Source organism: Carcharhinus amblyrhynchos, chromosome 6 (genome assembly GCF_965287045.1).
Source record: "Carcharhinus amblyrhynchos chromosome 6, sCarAmb.v2.hapA, whole genome shotgun sequence".
Lineage (NCBI taxonomy): Eukaryota > Metazoa > Chordata > Chondrichthyes > Carcharhiniformes > Carcharhinidae > Carcharhinus > Carcharhinus amblyrhynchos.
In genome coordinates, this window is record NC_137329.1 from 51,704,659 (window position 1) to 51,719,736 (window position 15,078).

Sequence of the window (15,078 nt, forward strand, 5' to 3'; positions counted from 1 at the left end):
GCGTGTGGTCAGATACTGAGTGACAGCAGATGGTGGAATCATTGAAACCTGATCCAATTCTCATTGGATCCCTGTGCACCTTCCATTGGTGGTCACTGAATTCTGCTGAAAGGAATGAAACCATGACTGATTATGCTTCTTCTTGCCCGGGGAATCGATTGTAGTGCCCTGATCCCCAGTCCGGCTGAGATCAGCCAACTCAGAAACAGCCAAAAATCAGGCCTGCGATGTTCCTGATCTTCGCATGGCTCAATGAGAATAATCAAAACTTAGTCCATAGGTTGAATTAGAGGCAGGTGCCTGTTTTGAAGGAGGCTATATTGGATGGAGTGCAAAAAGGACAATCCACCCCAACCTACCAGGGCAGGTGAGACAAAGGTTATCCTCAAAACCTCAACCCTCAAGCAGCACTGCCAACAATCCTAATAAGGCAACGTATTCTCCCACAGATTCTGTGTGATGAAACCTAAGTCTCAAAGCATGTGTAACTTACTGACGACAAGTAAAAATAAGGAACCTAAGATGGGATAGCCCCACCTGAGGGGAATGGCATCCTGCAAACCAACACATCACATCTGACCTTCAGAAATGTTAATTTATTGAATCACATTCCTTAGAGCAACAGGATAGCCAGACATTAAATTCTGACAAATAGCGGCTCATTTATTATGTACAGAGTAAAGAATATGTAGTCCACATACATAACATCTGTTAGCCAACCTCACTGTTCACTCAAAGCTGTTACAACACTTAAAATAACAAGCAGTGTCCAGAGTATGTGGGTATAGGAGAGATGGGTACATTAATAGCCGCCTGGGTCACACTGTGCACAGCTACTCTACCTATTATCAACTTCCAACTAGTAATTTGTTTTTTTTTAAACTTAGCTTTTTATTGCATGTATACGCTTGTTTTAAGTCAAAATAAATGTGACATCATTAGTTGAATTAAATACTTTCTTGGGCCCAAGAACAAATCACACAGAGAATCTACTAGTAAGTTCTAGAAGGAATGGGAGTTCGGAGTGGAACTCGGATTTATTGCTTTCGTCACATCGCTTTCCTTTTTCGCCTTTCCTTTTTATCTCATAACCTTGGTGCCACTGATCATCACCGTGATCCAATTAGAGGTGTTTTTATTTTGGTGCGGTTGCTGTCACTGATGATTGTAGCAAAAGAGAGACGTATAGATGTGAGATGGGCCCCGGGGGAAAATAAATTGGTTTACATGCTGCTGAAATACATCTCATTTGGTTTGCTACAAGGGAGTCAGCTACTTTTACAAGGCTTCCTACTAGAATATAAGATATACATTCAATGCTTATGGGGGAGGGGGGGAAGGGGAACCTACAGTGTGTGAAAAGTTTTACTGGGAAGCTAGCATGGGAACAAGTGTGGCCCATTTTACATTGCAATAAGCTTTGTACAAGGTGGCGATGGAGGAGTGGGTGGGAGGGAGGGAGAGTCCACTTTTACAATATACAGGTTAATTCAAAATCTTTCAATGTTTATGGACACTGAGTTAAATACCGTCACTTTAAACCAAGACTTATAGTGGCGAACACAGTTGTACAATTACTTATTTAGAAGCTGGAAGGTATTTCCTCCAATGTACACACATGCAGAAAATAACCAGCATTGATATACAACTTTATACATTTTCTTATTTCTTGTGTAGTATGAAAGCCACGCCTACGAGGACAGCAAGGGCTGTGATGGCAGCCCCTCCCAGTATATATGGCTTCATGTTTTCAAAGAAATTGCTGGGCTGGCCTTCAGAAGACTCTTCCTTATTATCCTGGCCTTCTGGCTGGGCATCTGTTGCCTTCTTGCTTTCAGAGCTGCTGACAGGCGGTGTTACTGAGTTGTCTCCTGTGGACCTCGGTTCACTGGTTGCAGTTACCTCTGCAGCTGGTTTCTTAGGGGCACTGGTGGGTTCGGGTGGTTTGCTGGCAAATTCTTTCTTATCCCCAGCCGCCGTGCTTGTTTTCAACGTGGCAACCTTGGGGGACTCCTTAGCATCTGCCTTGGATCTGTTTCTCGTTTCCATAGCTACGTTCAAGCTTCGTTCCAAACTCTCCCTCTCTGGGCGAATCTCAGCACCACGACGATTGTGCTTTTCAGTAATTTCCAATCTACAAAGGCAAAATCATCAGATGGTCTTTTTAAAATGTATTCATTGTAAATGAACAGGTCTCCTTTTCAGTTATCTCTTCAATTCTCATATTCCACAGTCTTGATGGAACAACCTTAAAAGAGCAAATAGAACAATCAGTCAGAACAATAGTTTAAGCGGAGATTTAATCGAGATGATTAAAATCACGAAAAGCTTTGATGAAGGAGATAGATACCTGCAAGAGGGATGGTAACCAAGGACACAGATTTAAGATAATTGGCAAATGAGCCTTTGAGGAGATAAAAGAGTAAACCTTTTATGCAATGAGCTGATATGGTCTGAAAGAATGGTGTAAGAAAATTCAGTGGCAGATTTCAAAAGAGAATTGAGCAGGTACCCAAAAAGAAAACATTTGCTGAACTATAGAGAAAGAGCCCTTTGAAAGAGCCAGTGCCAACACAATGGAATGAAAGGCCACCTTCGGTGTTGTAAGATCGACTGTGTACAAAAAATAGTCCTACCTATTGATAAATAAATGCAATTGTTGGCAATCTTTCACAATCAAATGCAGCTTTTTAAATTTTAATGATTTCACTGTGCTGATTGCAATAGCTTTTAAATCCTCTTCAATTCTGTTTGAAGTCGGCCAGCTGCGGGCATCGGTAATCCTCCAGCATTTATGAAAATATTCTTGGTATGTGAGCCTAGGCATTAAACAGTGGCAGACAATTTGACCAAAATGAACCAACCAACCCAGGCATGGCCCTGTCCTGCTTTGAAGTTTTTTAAAATTTATTCATTCATGTGATGTGGGCATTTATTGCCCATTCCTAGTTGCCCTTCAATTAAGTGGCTTGCTAGGACATTTCAGAGGGTATTTAAGAGTCAACCACATGGTTGTGGATCTGTAGATAAGACTGGATAAGGATGGCACATTTCCTTCCCTAAAGGACATTAGTGAACCAGATTTTTTTTACAGCATTGACAATGGTTTCATGCACATTACTAGACTTTTATTGAATTCAAATTTTACCCTCTGCCATAGTGGGATTCGAACTCAAGGCCTCAGGGCATTGCCCTGGATAGGATTATTAGTCCAGTGACAATAGCACCACATCATCGCCTCCCCAAGTGCATATGTACACTTTCCAATTGGGATTATCAGACAGGAATCCGCAGCACAAACTGTAAACAATTTTACTTACAGGAATTCTGGAGGCAATTGTAGTGATGGCTATTCAGCATGGACCAGGAATCAAACTTGGAGCTCTTCTGATCTGTGGATCACACCACGTGCTGCATTATTTGCTAAGCCACTGGGTGAGTCAACAAAAGGCCCTTTCAAAAAGCGAATCATTGTTGCCCACGTAAAAACAGTTCCTCTTCAGTATTTAAATATGACCGTTATGTTTTCAAATCAAAGCTGTTAAAAAGTCTTATGGGATCCTAATTTCTTTTATTTTACAAATAGTGATGTGCAGTATAAAAACAGAGATAATAAACAAAATAATGAGGATGCAGTTATAAAACTGTGCCCTGTTCTGTGGGGAGACCCTACTGTAAGAAGGAAGTCAGACATGAGGGGTCTGTGAAGAGATTCAGTAAGCTGGTGCCAAGAATGCAAGATTTCAGTTATAAGAGAGACAACAGAAACTATAACCCTTTTCATTAAAATAAAGGAAGTTAGAACTGATGTCTAAAAATATGTAGAGTGAGTTGGTGAATTGGGAAAGCTCTATTCGCTGGTTGTAACTAGTATGTCGGTAACTAGGGGGCATAATTTTAAGATCATCATCAAAAGAGCAAAGTTCAATTAAATTGTATTAATAAAAGGGTTGTTAGGTCATGGGATGACCTTTCAGAAGACATGATAGCTTTTCAAAGGGAAAGGAATGAACCTTTGAAGGAAAACATTTTTTTTGAGTGTAGGGGAAAGGGGTAGTGTAGAATCGCACTTTGTTACTGATTTGGAGAGTGGACATAGACATGATTTTCCAAATAGTGTCCTTCTGTGTGGGAGAATTTCTTCATTTATGGTAGGCAGTAATTAGAACTTGTGCCAAGATCTGTAGATGGAACCTATTAATGCGATTTTCCAACTAGCCATTATTGCAAATATAGCTCATACTAATTGTGTTTAGTTATTTAGACAAGCATTTCATAAGCTATTGTATTGTTCACATATTTAGCAACATGCATAACAGTGGAGGTATTTTTTGCATACAAAATTTACATTGAATGTGGCACAGGTGAAATGACAGTTTAGCATCAAATGGGACCTGAACATTTCCTACAGAGAAGATGGAAGGGAAAAATAAAAGACAGGGTTACCCTACCTTTGAATGGTGAAATGGCTTTAATACTGGCCTTCTGTCTCTGCAACTTGACTTTGATCAGATTGATGCAATTTAATCTTCCTGCTATCTGTGGAAGTTCTATTATTGTGGGAATGAGGTTAGCCAATCTCCACCCAGTTGTTTTGGTGATAGATGGGTGAAAATTTGGCAGTAGTATGCCCTGGACCCAATTTGCACAGACAGCATTCCCACTGCTAGATTAATGGGAGCCATCATTTAGTCGTCCCAGATGTGTGCCAAGAATTGCCTTTAAGCCTCGCACAAATGCTGACTATGGAGGGGTGAGATAGGTCCATTTCCTGATGAGGACCCTTTCACGAAATTAGTTCCTGATGAGTAGGGCAGCTATCCAAGACTTTCCCTGTTTAGGATTCTACAGCTGTCCTCAAGGCCAGTAACTAAAAGTATGTGCGGAAATGTCTTTTAAACCCTTTCTGTGGAATGAGGAGGAACAAGAGTGCTTTCTCCACCCCTGTCCACCTCCTCCAACTTCAGAGGCATCAGGGTTTCTTGGACCACCCCTGCTCTAAACTGCCACCCATGCAGCTTGCTACAACCCTAACTCATAGGACCTAACACAGAGTGACTGCCAATGCAACAAGCAACCTTAAAATGTAATTCTCCAATTGAGCAGGTTGTTTATGTGAGTGCAAGTAACACTGGTAGCTTACTCAAGTATGCAAATGAAGCCCAAAGACCAAATTCTATTGATCCTCAGGCTTTTGCTTCAAGCACAGCCTGAATATTTACCACAGTAAATCTAATCACTCTTTTACACACCCTTCCATCATTTACCAAAAGAAGTTCATCCTTCTGAAAGTACATTTTATTTTCTTGCTTTGATGGGTGAGCTTCCAAAGTATAAATATTAAGGGTGTACAATCCTTTGTTGACTGTAGAACACTGTTTATGCTGCCATGTGATGTGCTGTTCATTTTACATTTATTTAGCACAAACTCAGTCTATCAAAAAAATGCTCTTTCAGAACAGACAAATATATTCTATGCAAAGCAATGGGGGGAAAAGATCTGTTTTCAAGAAGGAATGTTTGACATGTGATTGAAATGTGACTCATAACTTATTGTTCAGCTAGGGATCTGTCACTCGGGCTTGGAAATGTACCTCCCACTGACTGCAGCAACAGCTCCCTACCCATTAAAGTGAAATGAGAGCCTGTTAGCTTTGTTTGTGGGTGTAATTTGAATTATCCTCCCCAGCTCCTGCCTCCTAACAAGGCTTCTAATGAGAGTGACTAATGCTGGACAATTCTCAACCACAATTCCATCAATTCTATTCCACAATATGCAGTCTGCTTTTCTTAGCTGCTTCGTTGTGTTCATGCTCTGGTTAAAATTGAGCTTTTAACAACATAGCCCAATGAAGATAAAGTTGAACCAGGCTTACTGCCAGCTATGCTCATTAGTACTGCAGAGCCACTTGGCTCAGGTACCTTATCTGCCATGTTGGATCCACACCCCTCTCTCATTCCATCTTGGAGTCAAGTTGGCCATAAAGAACTCTCCCCCACAGAAAAACAGTTACTTGCTGACAAGTGTGGGTTTGAATTCTTGTAGGTCAGGCAACAGAGACCAGAATTTTATACTTAGAATAGCAAATCAATTTGCGTTTCACCAACAATGACTATCGCAGCCGACAGTAATCGTGTGCAATCTGTGGGAGCGTGGCTGACCCATACTTTGGATGCTGATCTCAACTCAGAGGTGCTTCTGGTAATTGGATCTATATTCCCGAAGTATCCTTTGGATGGTTCAAATAACCCACCCTCCTCCAACTACGACCTTCAGCTTAACTCAGAGGGATGTCTTTGGTAATTGAGCTCTCAGACAGGGGACCCTAATGTTCCTTTCGGTGGATGCGTTGCCCACATTTCATCTCCAACAATGTTGAGGGCAAAACAAGTTTTGTAGAAACAAAGTTCTTATTCAAGTTATAAGTGGGTCAAGGACATAAATATGTTTCAACTGTGGAATCAAATATTTAATGAGTCAATGTGCATAACACAGGGGACTGAGAGTTAATTAGAGATTGTGGGCTAAAAATGGCCTAGTCCCTATCAACCCGCCTTACTTTGGGAATTTGCTGGTTAGAGGCAGCCCCTCCTAACACAGGCCTACTTGAGGAAAATAATGGGCAAGCTGACAAGCTAGCGTCAGTCTGTCAGTGAATGCACCAGTTTGCAAGGCACAAATTGTAGTCCTGAAACCCTTTGCTTCTGCAGAGTAAATGGGGTTCCACATTAAGGCATGGTCCCAAAATGTCATCCTCAGCCAATAATCTGTTAATATATAATGTTTGCCTAACTGTTCAAGGGAAATTGGATTTGACAAACAGCAAATGTCCCTGTGTGGTCCATTAAGCAATTCTCCCCATGAGTCACAACCTTCAAACATTGCGAGTAGTATTAGAGTCAGCATCCCTCCTGTGCTCATTGAAATTCATTATACACTTGAATAAAAAGCATCTCTTGACATTCCTTTTCTTCCTTTCCCTCACTTCCAGCATTCTGCAAATTTCCGTCAAGAGCAAAGGGGTCCGGAGCTGTGCGTTACTGATCTGTAATGGACTTTAATAACATAGCCCATGGCCCAAGCATTCAAGGTCAAGTCCTACAACAGTGAGGACCCACATCTGCAACTGTTTTAAAGGTCCTTTCAACTGACAGACAATTCATTTTAGAAACATATCTGTCTTCTACTCTGCATGTCATAAGAGGAATGGGAGATGGGGGGGAAAGGGGTGGGGGTTCTCTTTATTTCAATTGCAATCAGCTTAGAATTCTCTTAGAAATCATCGGAGTTTCTAAAAAAACATTAACTCCCGCACAGCAATGGTTAAAAAAATACATATTGTGAAATGAGTCATTCATTTGGAATATGATTTGTATTTACAGCATTTAAATGTATATCTTTATCATGCTTGTGGCAAGAGGATGTTGCAGCTGGCTGCCTTATTACAGTGATTTCTTTCCCTCCTTAACAAAACTAAATTTGTTAAATGCTGCCCCCATGTTCAGGCTGCTTCTCTGCAGACATCCAGCAGCCTGACCTCTGTTAGCTAAATTACACCCAGCCAGATCTGAAGACAATGCAGTGCAGTTTTCCATTATCACCAGGTACTAGCAGATCAAAGCCTTGTGCCGATGCCGCTTAATTAAGCCATCCTACCTGCTAGTTTCTGCTCTGCTTTTCCTTCGGGCTTCCTGGAATCACAACCATTAGCCTGTTCCTCTGCTGCAACCCTGTGACGTCCCCGGTCCTTCCAACCTCACTGCAAAAAGCTGGGCCTAACGTCTGAAGATGCTGGATCAATACAACCAAGATAGGAAGGAGGCAGTATATTGGAGAGCCAGCTATGAGCTGGAGAATTGGAATCTACCACTCCTGTCAGACTGTGGGTGATTACAACACCAACCAATTTTATTAATAAAACATGGAATTCTGTCCGTGTGAATGTTAGGGACATACTGACAAAAATATGTTGAGAATATGATTCAATTTGTCAGCTACTTTTGAATATCATGTAGATTATTCTGACTCCCTAGTTGTTATTTTTCAAGGTCACTGTGTGCAGTTACAAAACTGCAGAAATGCAGTTATATTCCAGTTGATTTCTGGGATTGTGGATGAGTCATCCTCCAAGCAGTGATTTGCAGACAGCAGTGCAGTATCTTAAACAGTATTTTCCATAGTCACAGATAGTTTGTCATATTCACTAGCATTGATAAAGGCAATAGAATCATTGTGCACTGTTAGTGAGACTGTATTTTTGTTTTAGTTTTAGGAGGCAGAAAGGTTTCATTCCAATAAAAAACACCTACAAGTTTAAAATTTGCCTTTCACAATGCGGTCTGCTCTACGCTGGGGAGATCAAGGGCAGATTGGGTGACCACTTTGCAGAACATTCTATTCTGTCCAGGAGTGTGATCCTGTCATTGTAAATCCAACACCTTGCTATCACACTGCCCTCTCTGTCCTTGACCTCTCGCATTATTCCAATAAAGCTCAGCGTAAGCGCAAGGAACAGCATCTCAACGATCAATTAGGCACTTTCTCTTCCCACAGAATTTGTGGAACTCACTGCCCCAGCGAGTCTGAATCGTTATATGGTTTCAAAAAGGAGATAGATATATTTCTAATAAAAGAAGGGATAAAGGGATGTCAGGAACAGGCCTAGAGGTGGATTTAAGACCAGGGAGAGATCAGCCATATTCTGATTGAATGGTGGAGCAGGCTCAAAGTGCTGAATTTGCCTACTTCAGCTCCTAATTCCCTTGTTCCTATGTTCCTTTCCAGCCTTCCAGGCTCAACACTAAGTTCAGCAAGTTCATACCATTTTGTTCCCTTTATCTTCACAGTTTTTGGTTTTCAGCATCACAGAATTGTTGAGTGCAGAAAGAGGCCATTTGGCCCATCATGTCTGCACCAGCTGTCTGAAAAAACAGTTCACTTATTGCCATTCTCTCGATAACTATGCATATTCTTCCTTTTCAAATGACAGTCCAATTCCTTTTTGGATGCCTCATTGGAACCTGTCTCCACCATACTCTCAGGCAATGTATTCTGGACCTTAAGTACTCACTGTGTGAAAAAGGTTTTTCTCATATTGTTTTTCCTTCTTTAGCAAATTACTTTAAATCTGTGTTCTTTTGTTCTCAATCCTTTCACAAGTGAGAAAGTTTCTATCTATTCTGTCCAGACCCTCATGATTTTGAATAGCTATATCAATCAGCCACTCAACTTTCTCTTCCCCAAGGAAAATAGTACTAACTTCTACAATCAACTTGATGTTTCTCAACTCTGCAACTATTCTCATGAATCTTGTCTATAATCTCTCCAATGCTTTCATATTTTTCTTAAGTGTGGCACCCAGAAGTGGACACAATATTCAACTGAGACCAAACCAGAATCCTATAGAAGTTCTCAACAAAATGAATCACTTCACATTTCTCCACATTGAACTTCATCTGCCATTTATCCGTCCATTCCACCAACTTGTCTGGTTCCTTTTGAATTGCTGTACTATTCTTAAAGTTCATAATACTTTTGTATCATATGTAAATTTTGAAATAATGCCCTGTACACCAGGTTTGGGTCATTAATATATAACAGGAAAAATAAGGGTCCCAATACTGACTCCTGGGAAACTCCCCTATAAACGTTCCTCCTGAATCAAAAACCATCCATTAACCACTACTCTTTGTTTCCTGCTGTTCAACCAATTCTGTATCCATGTTTCTACTGTTTCCTTTATTCCATGGCTTATAATGTCATAAAAGGAAGGTTGATCCCTACCTTGAGACCAAACTCTGAAATCCCCAAAGAGGAATGCCTCGCCTCATAAACTGTTAAAAGTATGTGAGAAGAGATATGTTCTGTGCTCCAAAAACTTTTAGTGGTTAAATCAAAACAACTACCTGAGACTTTCTCTTTAAAATCAACAAATAACATGTTATCTATCTAACTAACAATGAACAGGTTAATTAAACTATTAACAAACCCAATAAAACATTATTCTAATGGAATGCTATTTAGATAAATGCAATCCCCCTTTACTAAAAAGAAAGAACTTTTTAGTCACTCTCTAAATTATGACCAGATTTCTCATCCTCCAGATTTCTGTCTTCTTTCTTCTGTTTGGAATTTCTGTCTTCTTTTGCTATTTTCACTATCGTGATGAGGCTTTCTTTTAAGACATAAATGCAACTATGAGAACCAGCCAGTCTATTTTTCAGAGCTGAACTAAGCTGTGAATCGGCAGGTGGCAGGTTCTCTTCTTCTGTTTGTGTCACTGCTCCCCAATCTAACATCCCCACAATCAGATTGGTTCTCAGGCTACCAAAACATCAAATTTAAATCTAATAGCTGCTGGTGGCTAAGTGCCTAATTCAAATTGGTTCTGATTTAAATGCCTGAAGCCTGTTATCAAGCAACCTGGCCCTTCGATACAATGTTTCAGTCTGGATCTCCATGAACCTGCACTTTTTTTAAAAGGAAACATACAATGCTTTCTGCTCTTAGCAATTTACAGTTTTTATAGTATTCCAACATTCTCCTCAACTTTGCAACAATAACTTTTCTCACAAGTCTGTTATGTGGCACAGTATCTGATATCTTTTGGAAGTCCATGTACACCACAACAACAGCATTGCCTTCATCAACCTTCTCAGTTACCTCTTCAAAAACCTTCAGCAAGTTAATTAAACATGATATTCCCTTGAGAAATCCATGCTGGATTTCCTTAATTAACCCACACTTGTCCATGTGGCTATTAAATTTGTCCCTAATGTTTGCTTTGAGAAGTTTTTTTTATTCATCCTTAAGTTGTGGATATTGGTAGCACTTATTGCCCATCCTTAATTGCCCTGAGCTGGGTGGCTTGCAAGATTATTTCAAAGGGTATTTAAGAGTCAACTCATTGTTGTGGCTCTGTAGTAACATGTAGGCCAGAACAGGAAGGACGGCAGATTTCCTTTCCTAAAGGACCTTAGTGATCCAAATGAGTTTTTACAATCATTGACAATGGTTTCATGGTCATCATTAGATTTATATTTCCAGATTTTTATTGAATTCAAATTTCACCATCTGCCACGGTGGGATTCAAACCTGGGTTTCTAGATTACTAGTCCAGTGATGACAATACCACTACATATTTGCCTCCCTAGGAGTTTCCCCTTCACCAAAATTAAGCTGTTTGGTCTGTAGTTGCTGGTTTTATTTCTATATCCTTTTGTGAACAAGGGTGTAACATTTGAAATTCTCCAATCCTCAGACACTTTCACTGAGTCTAAGGAAGACAGGAAAATCATGGCCAATGCCTCCACAATTTCCACTCTCACTTCCCTCAGTGGTTGGAATTTTCTGGCCATTCAAGCGGTTGAGAAACTGGTGACAAGAGGTGCATTCAATAGGAAGCCCCATTAACAATGGTGGGATCAGAAGATCCTACTGCTAACCAAAGACAGGCCAGCTCCACCACCACAAAACATGTGGAGGGGTTGCACAGAAAATCCTGCCCATCTGATTTTGGTGTCTGATGCATTTTCAGTGCAGCCAGCTTATCCAATTTGTCTTTATCAATTTTTAACCGTCCTCATGTCTGAATAACATTTTTTAGTACCATGACCTAGGTAGCATCTTCTTCCCCTTCGTTAGGACAGTTGTAAAGTATTCATTTACTACATCATCCCTGCCCTCTATCGCCAGCTGTAAAACCCCTTTTGGCTCTTAATTGGCTCTCCTCCTTCTTTCACTATTTATCAAAGACTGAGATTCCCTTTTATGTTGGTAGCCAATCTGTTTTCATATTCCCTCTTTGCTTCTCTTATTTGCTTTCTCACCTCCCCTCTGAACCACCTACATTCAGCTCAGTTTAATTGTATTTCCCACCTGACATCTGTCATTAGCACAACTTCTCTTCCTAATCTTAATTTCTATCTCTTTTGCCATCTGTTGGTCCTATCTTTCCTCTCAAGGGAATATACTTTGACAGTATCCAGACTCTCTTCTTTAACGGCAGTCCACTGTTCAGCTACCACTTGTCCTGCCGCCCTTTGACATTAGTTTATTCAAGCCAGATGCATTCTCAGCCCATTGAAGTTGGCTTTCCTGCAGTTAATTACTTTTCTTCTGGATTGTTTTTTATCCTTTTCCATACCTAGTTCAACCTTATGATACAATGATCGTTATCCTCTAAATGTTCTCTGACTGATACTTAATACAATTTCCCCACTTCATCCCAAGAACCAGATCTAACAGCCTCCTTTCTCATTAGACTGAAAATGTACTGCATATTTCCCTTTAAAAACATCCTAGGAATCCCTGCCCTTTACACTATTACAATCCCAATTTAAAATTGGGAATAAAAGTCCCAAATTTATTCTCCTCTTTCTCATGTTTTACATTTGGCCTACAGCTTTTCATTATTCTGCCATTTACACCTCCTCAAGATGCAGCTCCTTTAACTTTAATGGAAAGCAAAATACTGTGGATGTGGGTGAAATAAATAAAATGCTGGATAAATTCAGCAGGTACGGCAGCATCTTTGAAGAGAGAAACATAGTTCATGATTTGTGTCCATCCGACCTCTTCAGAGATGAAGAGAGAGAGATGCCTGAACCCCAGCCTCAGGGCTATTTGTCACTTGTTCTTTAGTTTTCCTTTCACCGTTCTCCTATTAATACATTCTGCTCTTACCTTTGTGCCATGATCAACATCTACTTTGGTCCTTAATGCTACAGTTAACAAACACTCTCTTTGTCTTGCATCCATAATATCTTTGCTACTCTCTCATTAGCTTTGAAGAACCCCTGACTTTCTAGTCCACCCCACCTCCTCCACCCCATGCTCCACAGAGAATCATGGAGTGGCTGGTGGGGGCATTGTGATCAGTCATGAAGTGCATGATGCCATTATGAACATGTGAGATTAGAATGAGCTAAAAGGTGACTTACCTTGGCAGAATGGATGAGATCATTCATCCTCTTCTTGCATTGATGGAGCTTCTGGGGCGAATATCTGACAGCCGTCTCCCAGGCTGGCGAGGTGATGCTGGTGGGCCTCCTATATCCATCCCATGGATAAGGGCATCATGGTGCTGGCAGATTCCATGGGCGAGGGCCTCAAGGGAACCATTGCTGAACTTGGAAGCAGCTTTTTGCTTTGGTAGGGCCATTTCAAGAGGTTTCGTTGGCCTTCTGAGGGTAATGTGTGCGTTTGGGTGACATTTACACATGGCATCTGGATCTTCATCACCACCAGGTAATGGTGTGGGTGAGTGAATCACTCCCTGCCCCACCATGAGCTACTGGCCCATGTATAATTAATGAGCTATCGAACGTGAAATCCAGCATGATTTCCCACCACGCTGCCCAGAAGGAAACATGCTGCAAAACCCACCCACCACTCCACTTAATCTCCAGAGTGGAAAATTCTATCCAGAGCTCTATTTCTCTCTACCCAAATGCTGCCTTGCATGCTAAGTTTATCCAGCATTTTCTGTTTTTATTTCAGACTTCTAGCACCCGTTACCAGCAGCGTTCTAGTTTTGTAGAAGTTTAAAACACTTGGGGGTGGGAATTCCCAGCTAGGCTCCCCCAAAAACCAGAAAATCCCACGGCAGGCAAGACAGGAAAACTCCCCCCTTGGTTTGTGTTTTGTCACAGGTTCCTGTCAATAAACACTTGTGACTGCTTATTGTCTGCCTGCTCATCCAATAAATAGATTGACAAATTGCATTTAACTACAAAGTTGGGCCTTACCTTAGATTTTTGCTCAGTTTATCTCCAGATGGCCAATGTATAACTTCTCCAAGTAACTTCCTACTGCTTTGCTTTCTAATCTCTTGAGCTATTGAATATTTTCACCCAGTTTTGTGTTTAAAAACCTATTTAATTTCTTATCTCCTTTTGTTCAGCCGATACTTCTATAGGAAAACCAGGTGCTGACATTTCTCAGTGTAACATCTCTGAGGTATTCATCAATCATTGAGGCAGGTTAACAATCAGTCATAGTCAAAGTCAAAGCCTAAACAATTAGCTCTTTAACTGGTTTACCTCTTTTTAAAATCTATGCAATTTCACTCGGGTTTAAAATCAAGCATTAAAAGCAATTATATTTAATTATTCCTTTTTGTGGAGAGTTGATCAAAAATCCCAAAATGTGATAGCTCTATGAAAAAAAGTATTTAATTGTTTTGTGTCTATGTCTAACAATAGTTACAGCGACTCCAATCTTTACTGAGGCAGAATTTCCTGGTGTCATCCTGGGGCGGGTAGTGATTCATCCACCCATGCATCACCCAGTAAGGGTGAAGGTCCAACCACCACATTTAAAGGGTGTCACAGTGGCACAGTGGTTAGCCCTGTTGCCTCACAGTACCAGGGACCCCGGTTTGATTCTGACCTTGGGTGACTGATAACGTGGTGTTTGCACATTCTTCCTGTATTCGCATGGATTTCCTTCAGGCGCTCTGGTTTCCCCCCACAGTCCAAAGCTGTGCAGGTTAGGTGCACTGGCCATGATAAATGTGCAGGTTTGTGGGAATGGGGCAGAGGGGAGGGCCTGCGTAGAATGCTCTTTCAGTGTTTGGTCAGATTTGATGGGCTGAATGGCCTCTTCCTGCACTGTAGGGATTCTATGGAATTCCAGTTCTGGTCAGGACCTGAAATCCCAAATATTGTGGATAAGGTTAAGGTTTTAACACTAAGGCTTGCAGGATTATTGCCGGGATGCAGCCTTATTGATACCACAGTCAGGGAGAGAGAAATCATCCCTGATTTTTCTCCTGTTCCCAGACTCCTTATTCCCCTCCGCACCCCCTCCCCTCCCCCCGCCCCACCCACCCACATCTACTTTAAGCTTTTCCCTCAATAATGATATTTCTTCCCCTTTCAAAATTCACCAGTCAATCACAGAAAAATCCTAGTAAAATGTTGATATCCATTGTTGACATCCGGTTAAAAATACCATCCGATATTATTATGTATATAGTTTGGCGGTGCGTGCTGCCTCTTTAAGAGAGTGGGTCAGGTAACCTGGGGGACAAGCTCCACCCAATGGTCTTCTAGAAACTGCCATCCCCCTGAGCG

The 15,078-nt window shown here is 41.0% G+C and overlaps 1 long non-coding RNA gene across 2 annotated transcripts; it reads right to left on the reverse strand.

The window, feature by feature from the left end:
• Positions 1-617: 617 nt before the first annotated feature.
• On the reverse strand, positions 618-7,942 carry LOC145344470 (uncharacterized). 2 transcript variants are annotated; one of them, XR_013886873.1, is made up of 3 exons: positions 7,658-7,942; positions 3,321-3,392; positions 618-2,248 (listed from the first exon to the last, which is right to left on the reverse strand). It is a non-coding gene; the product is annotated as an uncharacterized LOC145344470 (long non-coding RNA). The 2 variants fall into 2 exon arrangements; XR_013886874.1 differs by having other exon boundaries at positions 618-2,134; positions 7,658-7,934.
• Between the last annotated feature and the right edge of the window lie 7,136 nt (positions 7,943-15,078).